This window comes from Chanos chanos, chromosome 5, assembly GCF_902362185.1.
Source record: "Chanos chanos chromosome 5, fChaCha1.1, whole genome shotgun sequence".
NCBI lineage: Eukaryota > Metazoa > Chordata > Actinopteri > Gonorynchiformes > Chanidae > Chanos > Chanos chanos.
The window spans coordinates 45006285-45016656 of NC_044499.1; positions in this window are offsets into that span (position 1 = coordinate 45006285).

Below are 10372 nucleotides of genomic sequence, written 5' to 3' on the forward strand. Positions count from 1 at the left end.
AAAAAAAACATATTCCTCTGACATGTCTCTACTTCCAAAAGAGCCGTGGGCACACAGTGTGTGTTTTTGAGAGGCAACTCCATCTTTTTGTACAACTGCATCCAACTAGAGAGTGCTCTACTGAAGACATAAAGAAAAGCATTTCAATTATTAGTTAATAGTGACATGGTTTTATAACAGCCTTTATTCATTCACGATTGGTGATATTTGATGGTATCAACGTTGCTGACATCAGTCTGCCACCATGTTATGGGCTACTCATTGACACACATTCTTTTTCATGCCTCTCATTGTAGCAACTACTGACCACTAGGTGGCAGAATTTCTCTAGACAAGTGGTGGAGATGCCTACATCCACAGCATGTGCCCCAAGTCCTCAGTTTTTCTCTCTTTCTTTTTTTTTATAACATGAAACTCACATTTATTAAGTTAGCTTTCACTGTACTGAATTTTATAGTGTTCCAGTGTCATAATGTCACCTTCATTGAGGCAATTCAGGAAGCCCCCACCAGGGGGCACTAGAGCAGCACTTGTTAGTCTCATTTTTCCCTTTAAGCTGACCTGGAGTTAACATTTCTCTTTCCTTAAATCATCACTCTTTTATCTTTATGAGCTGTATTACAAGAAAAAACGTTATTCAATTTCCCAGTTAAATAGTCATTAGACCGTGAAACCCTCTTTCTCAATGCCGTGTTTCACAAGCATCAGCAGTTACAAACCTGCCCAAGTCCTCCCCCTTGTCCTTCACATTTGCCTACTTTACTCTCTAACAGAGAGAGATATCATTCAGTGAGACAATGCGTTGAAGTAAGACAAGGTTTTTGTTTTTTTTTGTCTGTGTTGGATCATTAAACCTTTTTTCTTCAACTTGACTTATTTTTTTAAATTCTCAAATAGGTTCCTGAATGTTTTTCATTCATAGGAAGAGATCTCAATTTTCGCTGAGGTTTGTGTTTGTAGGTTTATCAAGTTGAACTGTGCTGTTTGGATAAAATGGTTAAAGTCAAGTGTTCTGTTCTGTCCTACTGTAATTATCCATGGTGTGAGATGGTGAACGTGTTTTTTAAAAGCGATCCTTAAACTTAAAAGGTGCTGATATCTGTAGCTTCATGGAATGTTACTGTGCATCTGTATTGTAACTTCCTTGACTCTCAGTGACCCCTGCATGAGAATAAGTTTGTGACGCCAACCTCCCAAGCAACACCTACACTAAATAAAGGCAAACCAACCTCCTAAGCCCCGCCCACAATCAATGAAGCCTGTTTTGTCGCATCAGCCTGCTAAGCCCCGCCCAGAACCCATAAAATCTGTTTTGATTTGCCTCGGTATATCAGGCTGAGTGAATGCACGTAGTTTGCTGTGTAAAAACATTGCTGGTATGTCGGTGAAGAGCCTCCCCCAAACTGACAACTGTTTGGATTACCTCCCAACTCTGTTTATCTCAAGAGGAAAACGTGTGCGATACAGTTACATAAGCCAAACAATATGTGGCAAAGTTTATAACTGTCTGTGCTGAGCAGGCGCAGTGATTGGACGTGCTTAGATCCTTACGACACCCACTCAACCCAGAAAACCAAAACAGAAGTTCATAAATGGGTTCAAGAAAAGGTCAGTCACACACTTAACGCACACGGCACCTTCAACTGCTGGTCGCGAAATGTTTCTTTAATTGTTTGAATTATACGGTAGTTGTACCCTTTTGCTCTGAGATCCCACCCCCCTTGGTAGTCTCTGTGACCTCTGAAAAAAAAGTGTTCAGGTGTGTGTATGTGTGTGTCTGTGTGTGTCTGTGTGGTGCCATGTTGGGGGAGGTTGTAAGGGAGGAGGTGGGGGGTGGGCGGGTGGGCAAACGGGGAGGAGCAATGTCTATGCTGACCCATGCCTGAACTTTGCTGATACTTCCTGTCGTTGTTGTAGACAGCGTGTGTGTGTGTGTGTGTGCGTGTGTGTGTGTGTGCTACAGTGGAGGGATACAGAAAGCAGACTCTCCCTTCTCTCTCACCTACTCTACTTTAAATGAAGTAGAAAGCATTTCCTGTTGTTGCTGCGTCCCCTCACGCTACACGCTATCAGGCCATTTGACCCCCACTTTTGCACCATAAAAGGAGTCAGATGCTCCTTTCCAACAAAACAAAAGGACTGAAATGACACAGTTGTGAACTCTTGTTTTTATCAGCACTACAAAAGGATCATTTTAACTGAACCTAAAACTGTGCTGTTATCTGTTAAGATAAATGGAGAAGAAAAAAGAGAGGAGAGAGAGAGAGAGAGAAGGAGAGGGAGAGACAGATCAGTATTGCCCATTTAGAAATTAAATGCCCTGTGCCCTATTGAAGGGTCATGACTGAAGCTCTGTAGAGTGGGGTTGTAAATGAACATGTGCTGAGACAGGACATGCAAAGCAGTTAGTGGTGACTAAGCAAACAGAACAAGCCTTCAAAGTGAGAGGATGCATCATAAATCCAGGCTGGTGACAGGAGACAGTGCACCTCCATTGCTCCTGGAGGCCACTGCTCCTCCCAGACTTTTCCCCATCCATGCAGCACAGCACCAAGCAAACAAATAACACAGCAGGAACGTGCACAGGTGACAGCTCCAAGTACAAACTATTTCCCTCTTTCTACCGTCATATCTCTGATTAAATGGGTGTGTCGGTGTGTTTTTCAGTTCATGTGTATTTCAGCTTGGGTTTTTTTTTGTTGTTTTTTTTTTTTATGGTTGCTTTTCACATCTTTGTCTCTCTTCTTACATAAAAGAACTGCAAAAAAGTGACAACGTGCAGGCTTGTGAAAATGTGTCCCATATTAAGTGTGAAAATTGGACTGGTTTTGACCTGTGTGTGAAATGAGGAGTGCACTCTGCTTTTGTTACTTAATGGGAGCAATCCAAGTCCAGCCAAATGGAGGCATTTTGCGTGCGCGCACACACACACACACTTATACACACACGCGCGCGCACACACACACACAGCTGTTCTTCACAAGCCTCGGCCTGACGGCCACCAATAAACAAGAAAAGTTCACATTCCCAAAGGCGGCGGGGTCGAGACCTCAAAATAAATGGACAAATCTGATTGTGGAATCAGCGCGTGTCGCTGGGCTGGGGAGGGGAGAGAGGACAGGGGGTGGTTTGGGGGTAAGCTGAGGGCAGAAGAGAGAGAGAGAGAGGGAATGAGAGAGAGAGAGAGAGAGTATATGTTCTGTGTTGCTGAGAAAGAGAGAGAGAAAGAGAAAGAGAGAGAGAGAGAGAGAGAGAGAGAGAGAGAGAGAGCCTGCTTGTGTCTTTCTGAGAGGTTTCCTGTGGTTGTCCCCTCGCTGACCCCATGGACTCCCCCTCAGATGAATGAGAGAGGTTTGTATGGGGGCACTGGGGGTCCACATTGCCTCACCTGTGTTCTGTTTTCTAACATCCATAAGCAGCAATGCAGCAGGTGCTGCACACCAGCAGTGCAAGAAGAAGGCCCTCCTCCCCTTCCTTTTCACCATCCCTCCTCGGATAGTTTTGTCGTGAGGGGTTGAGGTGGGGGGTGTGGGGGGGGTGAATGGCTATGAGGCTAAGGCATGCGGACAGGGGGACTTTAGATCCAGGGCAATGAAAACATGTCAGGGTTGTCTAATTCACCCGGGCCTTGCTCCTGCTGAACTCCTGTACACCGAATGACCTGATGCTATCAGTCGCTTTCACACTCGCTAAGGCTCCTGGTTGTAATTACAGCGTGTAATGGAGCATCCTGTGAGTGCATCTGCAGCAGGGCTGCTGCTACCTACCGCCGCTGCTGCCTCTTATCTCCCTGTCTGATTGGCTGTCGCGACCCAGACTCTTCTCCCATAGGGGAGATTTTGGCGTGACAGAGATGTGAAAAACCTACCGACCATGAAACAGATTCAACTCGCCCGCTCCTTCACCATTTGGTCTGTGGCCCGGTCTCGCAGGTGCAGTGAAACATTTTTGTAAATGACCAGATGAGAGTCTAGTTATTTCTGAATCAGATTACATTAAAGGTTAGTGGGGAAAAAAAGTAAAATTGCCAGCTAAAACAGCACCAAACTAAACGTAGCAAACTCATTATGAGAAAAAAAATATATATATATATATATATATATATATATATATATTGCTCATTTTAGCCATTGAACAAAATACTCGGTAAGCTGCAAGGACCAATTCAGTAATATTTAAGTTCAGTTGGTGATTTTTTAAAATTGTGTTTCTTTTGTTTCAATGAGGTCAAAATGACCCAGTTCAGATGTGAGAAAGTGGCACAAGGACTGATTGTCCCGGTAACCAACAGACTGTGACATCACTGTTAACAGGCACTCAGTGTCTCTTTCAGGTCCTGACACAGCCCATCTTTCTGCCTCCATAACACCAATAATATCAGATTTGGCTTTGAAGGAACAGGAGTATATGCAATGGTGACTTCAGAGTGTCCTGATGTAGTTTTACTGGGGCTTGCTGTACCCCGGGATAAGGAAGAGACAGAGGATTCAACACAATCGTATGTGACTGAGAGGGGAGGATTTGTTCCCCTAGTCATGAAATGTTTTCAGTCGGGTGACATCCAAAATGTTACATAATGTCAGTAGAGGCTCAGTGCTGACACAGTCTGGAAGCTTCTCTTTCTTTCACATGGCACTCATCTTCTGATCTAATGCACCGCCTCAACTGATGTTATAATCTAAGTCTCTTTTCAAGAACTGCAATTTAGCATGAAGTGCATTGTTGTACGGTTATTGGTGTTGTTGTGTTTGCAATCATCTTTTTTTTTGTTGTCTTTGAGTGTTTAAAAGTGGTCAGCTAAGATGTGGGGTCATGCGGGGAGGGGGGGGGGGGGCGCATTTGCTCTCTAAACAAGGCAGTTCATTGGGATGATGTACAACCTCTTCAGCCTTATCTCAATGGTTGCTGTATCCCAGACATGTCTCTCAATGGTTTGTTGTACTTCAGCAAAGGAAGTTTTTGCTTTTTAATTTGAGGTCAGCCTTTCATGAAGCACAGTTTTTTTGGAACGCATGGGCAGCTGCCTCTTTCATGAGCACAGTCGGGTTCATTCGCAGTTCAGGGGGATCCTGGTCGTAAGGGGAAGGGCTTTATCCAGGGCTTTTTTTTTTTTTTTTTTTTTGATACACACTCAGAGAGCCCTGACACCAAAGCTCAACCATTACAGCACGACTAATTTGACCTGGCTCTGAGAAAAAAAAAAAGAGAAAGAAAAAAAAATTTTTACTTTGAAAACCGGAGAACAAAAACTTTCCGGAGGCTGACATTTTACTTCAGATCGTTATCATTTCATTTTCCAAGAATTTCTCGTTTATTTATTTATGAAAAAAAAACTTATTTCTGTTGCATGTTCACAGAGAATCAGGCTGACTCTGTAATGCAATGCATCTTAACATCTCCTGCCAGAGCATGGTTCTCAGTATGTCTATCTAGATGAAACTTTGTACCGAGGTACATTCAGTTGTACCATTTGTATATATAAAACTATGTGTGTGTGGAACCCTGGACATAATTATCTAAAGAATCCACAATCCCTTCAGGCGATGGTACGACATTTATCACAGTCTCCGGCCATCTCGACTCCATTCCATTCACTCTCACTGCTTAATCCCACTGTGAGCTCTTACTCCACCTGTTGCTCTGTTTTCTGTCTCTCCCTCTTCAGGTTGGTGTCACTACATCAAATGTTCCTTATCTATCCACTAAGAATCAAACTCTCAAACTTTTCACCCCTCATTAATGTACTGGGAGAAGCAATTTTTGTAAGTAATGGAAGCTGGCGGCATAAAAAACGAATTTTCACCTGAGGTAGCATGAAGTAAAACAACTGACTGTTATACCTCCTACATTAAGGTCCACACTGGAAACATTCACCATACTTCATGGTGATTGACAAAATAATCTGAACATTAAAAAAAAAAAAACTTTTTGTATTCACATGGCTGATTCATACAATATGTGATGTTCAAGGCCTGTTTCAGTGCAGCCTTGGTGAATTTTGGCTGAACCCAGACTTATAGTCAGAGCGAAGCATTTCTGGCGGTGACAGATGGAGAGGGATGGCAGCCACGGCTGCCTCTCAAGGTGAAGCGGAGGGCAGATCTGGGAGAATCAGCGACTCGCTCTCAAAACCAACAGACACGTCATGTTACCGCAGTTAATGCTCCCGGCTCCTCGCACGACCTTAATGCCGCGGACGTGGGACACTACGGTCTGTTCTTCTTCTTCTTCTTCTTCTTTTTTTTTTTTTCTTGCTCTTTCTCCCCTACAAAGAAGACAAGACAGTCCTTTGATGGTGACAATGAAAGATGGGCAATGCTAAAACAAACACTTGGCTATGATTGATCATTTAAAGCACGGCCTTAACAAAAGTGAAAATGGATGATGAATGTACTGGCAAAGCACGCAAGGGTAGGAGGTCTTCAAACCGAAAAAAAAAAAAAAAAACCCCAAAGCTAATGGAGCTTGCAAGTCAATCCTATTTCTTACCTGAATAGCATTTCTCAAACTGCTGCTGAAATTGCACAGGAGAGAGTCCTCCACCAGCATGGAATGAAGCATCCTCAGCAGTCAGTCATGTTCACACAGGCATGGTCTGTCCATGCCCAGACAACACACAAGTATCATTGATATAACGTGTGGCTTCTGATATTCAATGACATTTCTGTAAGGGTAGTGGTAAAAGTATTCACGTTTGTTCAGGATTGCTCAGTGAGCACTCTCACACAGGCAAGAGTCTTTAAATGCGAGTATTTTTGAAAGAGCGTTTCAAATAGGTCTGTTGTTTTTTTTTGGGGGGGGGTTGGTTTTTTTATTAAAGTTTTGCCTGAGGTAAAATGCATCAACAACAGTTATTTTAACAACATGTCATCTTTAAGATTTTTACCATTTAAGATATATAAGATAAGATAAGATATTCTACACATTTACATGTTGAGATACGAGAATTGCCAGACAGTTCCAGCATTTTCTTTATGAGGACGGTTAGCCTCTTCCCCGTCTCCCCCATCACTCCTCGTCCTAACAAATCAGGGCCCGTAAAGTAAAACGTATCAAAGCGCGTTTACGGCGGGGCTGTCTTTAACGGCGCTACCTTTACAGTCCCTGAAGGGGCTGAGGATCTGAGGATGCCGTTCCACGCGGCGGCCGCGTCCTCATTACGACCTGGCCGTGTATCAGACAGCACTTGCACTGGCGTAAAATGCAAAGCAGCATGGCGTTACCTCGAGGGGGGGGGGGGGAGCGCAGCAGATCAAAGGATATTACGGACGATTCCCTAAAAATGAAAATTCTGTTTCAGCGGACCAGATTATATGATTATTGCGTAACGTATCACTACCTGAGAGTAGGAATTTGACATTCTGGATCTCTGTACCATGTTTTAGTAACCTGTGTGACAAGTCTAAAGTGATAAGGTGCTGGGAGGCAGGGCAGGCTGACTAGACTTGATGGCAGTAACAGCGGACTTAGAACTGCAGTATCTTTCTGTCACCTTTCCAGCTCCATTGTCCTGTCAGCCACCCCCCCACCCTCCCCTCCTATTCTAGCCTTCCATCCCTCCCATTATGAAGGCCCTGAGGACAATTAACATCTCCAGGGCCGACAGGAAACAAGGGCTGTGGTGCACAATGCAACCATCTAGACACTTTGACTCCAACTTAATGACGGCACTTAGCAGGTACCACTTCAGACAGCTCTGTACCAGGTCCCGTGCCATCAAACGACACTCCGTCTTACAGGAACTCTCTTCTATTTACCTATCCTCTTCCTTCTCTCCCATGTCACCCTTTTTGATACATTACAGAATTGATGAACACAGCAACATTGGTTTCACTGCCAATTAAAGAGCAAAAAGTTTCAAAGCAATGAGGTTTCCACTTAGTGCACTTTATTTATCTGATTTTCTGAGCATCTATATTCTTAGAGCATCGATATCGGTTGCTATCCAATGGGAATCGTTTAATTTGATTTCTGAAACGGGGATGAGTCACTTTTAAGTCACGTTTCAGCTCTTGGACGTGTTGGTACACAAGGAAACATGGTTTAAATGTTTAATTAAGATCTGGTTGACCAGCCGTCCAGTCAGAATGGCGCGAGCTGAGCCTGGTGTGATAAATTTGGTATGAATCAAGGTGCTGCTTGAGAGAATGAAACATTGCGTTTTAATAGGCCATAAATAAGAATTAGCATCACAGGGGTTATGTTCAGGTCAGGGGGGGGTCTAAGCAGGGCTTTGGAGTTCACTGGGAGACACCCTGGTCAGACAGCCTGACTGGTTTCCCAGCTGTGAGGAGCCCCCGTCATCTGTCCTTGTCTGTCTCAGTATGGCGTCAGCTCCACCTGGTTTACTGTGTTTCATCCTCCTGGTGCCTTGGTACACCTATGTCCACTCACTGTGACTCAGACATTGTCTTCAAGGCAACTTTTAATTAATCTTTTTTTGGAACAGTTCATTCATATAAGCAACACTTGCGGATGAAATTTATTAACAAAATCTGTGTGAGAACGTTTGTACATACAAATTATACGTATTTAATTTCTGTCTTAATCAGTCAATACTCTGGCTGTTCTTGGAAATTCCAAAGTAGTTCTCACTCAGGACAACATATGACAACATAGGATTGGTTATCTTTATTATAGTGTTCCCAGGAATTCACTTCCAGCAAGAGCCCTAAAGCTTATCTCGTTTTGAGGTGCATGAACGAGACTTGGCGTCTCATTCACAAGGGTTCATTTAAAAGTCTACTTTATGTTTACCTATAGCCTATATTCTTAGAATCTAAAAGAAGTGTCATGCAGTTGAGGTAGATAAGGTGTGACACTAAGAGTCTGAACAATTAAGGTCCATGTAATCAAAGCCAAGATTTAACAGTGAAACAGGCTGGACAATGCTGTTCTTGACAGATGAGACAAATACAAGTGAGATAAGGTAAGACATTTTCACAACTGTTAAAAGAAAAAAAAGAAGAAAATTACCTGCATGACTTTCAAAGACAAAAGTCATTGCTCAAGATGAGTCATATTCAATACTGTCCATGGCTACAGGTAATTGCCTAGACTGTGCGGTTGGACAAAAACAGGGACTAATTTTTTTTTTTTTTTTTTCAACTGAACCTGTAACCTCAGGAATGCCTATCTGTTCAGAAGATGGCTAAAGTGTATGCTTAAGCTCTGGCTTTCCAGCGCAGGCCAACCGTGTTTTCTATTAGCAGTGATGGACACACAAAATAAATGAACCTGTGCATTCGGCCTGACATGGGAATGAACCCGAGGAGTATGAGAGGGGAAGATAATGGCTGCTTGAATGAGGGTGAAATGTTGCAAAGCGTGCCTCTCCTCGTTGAGGTAATGGGAGATTTGTGGTGGGACAGAAAGAGGTAACTCTTTCAGCATATGTGTGAGAGAGTAAGAGTGACTGAGAGAGAGAGAGAGAGAGTGTGTGTGTGTGTGTGTGTGTGTGTGTGCGCGTGTACAAGTGTCACGCAGGCATGCTACTCTATATCGCTTCTGCCCTTCCAGTGAACTGGGGCAGTCTTCCTCTCTGACTGCCTCTTTCCAAATCCCACCATGGCAGCTGCTTCAAACTGAAGGTCATGCTATATGGAGAGGCAAATTAAACTTTTTTTTTTCTTCTAACATTCTTTTTTTGGGAAGCTAATCCATTACCCATCCCCACATACCACAACAACTTAACATACCTCTGTCTATGATATTACACAGTTGATGGATTGGGGGAAAACACCACACATCAAATCCAACAGTGAATCTCTGTTTCTTTTATAAGCTCTTTCGGTTATCAAGGAAAATGAATGAGTTGAAAAAAAAAACACTTAGAGGGATGTTATCTACAGCAGCCAGACAAAATCAGGCTTTTCTGAGAAGACACGCAAATAATACACAACCAGATCCACGGTGAACTCTGCAATATTCTCTCTTGTTTACTTAAGTTCAGAGGTTTACGTTGTTCTTCATGCATAAGGAGATAACCTCATAATAAACACTAGGTTAAATGATCTATTTCCAGAAAATGTTGATAAGTCAGGATTCATTGAGAGCAGATGGGTGAGGTGGTGATTTTTGGAGGAAGGAAGAAAGGTGTGGACATGAAACACATTCCATGACTACACATGACTAATTATGTAGTGAGACACACTCATGACCAGGTAACTTGGCATCAAAATTACATTATAAAATGAAGGGAATTTCAGAATTGAGAAATGTACGAATCATTAAACTCTAGTTTGGAAACTACCATGTAAAAAAAAAGCCCTGGTACCATTTCCAGTGGTGTTGGTAGCAGTTCTGATTTTTTTTGACACAATGACTGAGAATCTAGAAATGAAACTCCAAATATTCAGTTCTTTCCAGCCCT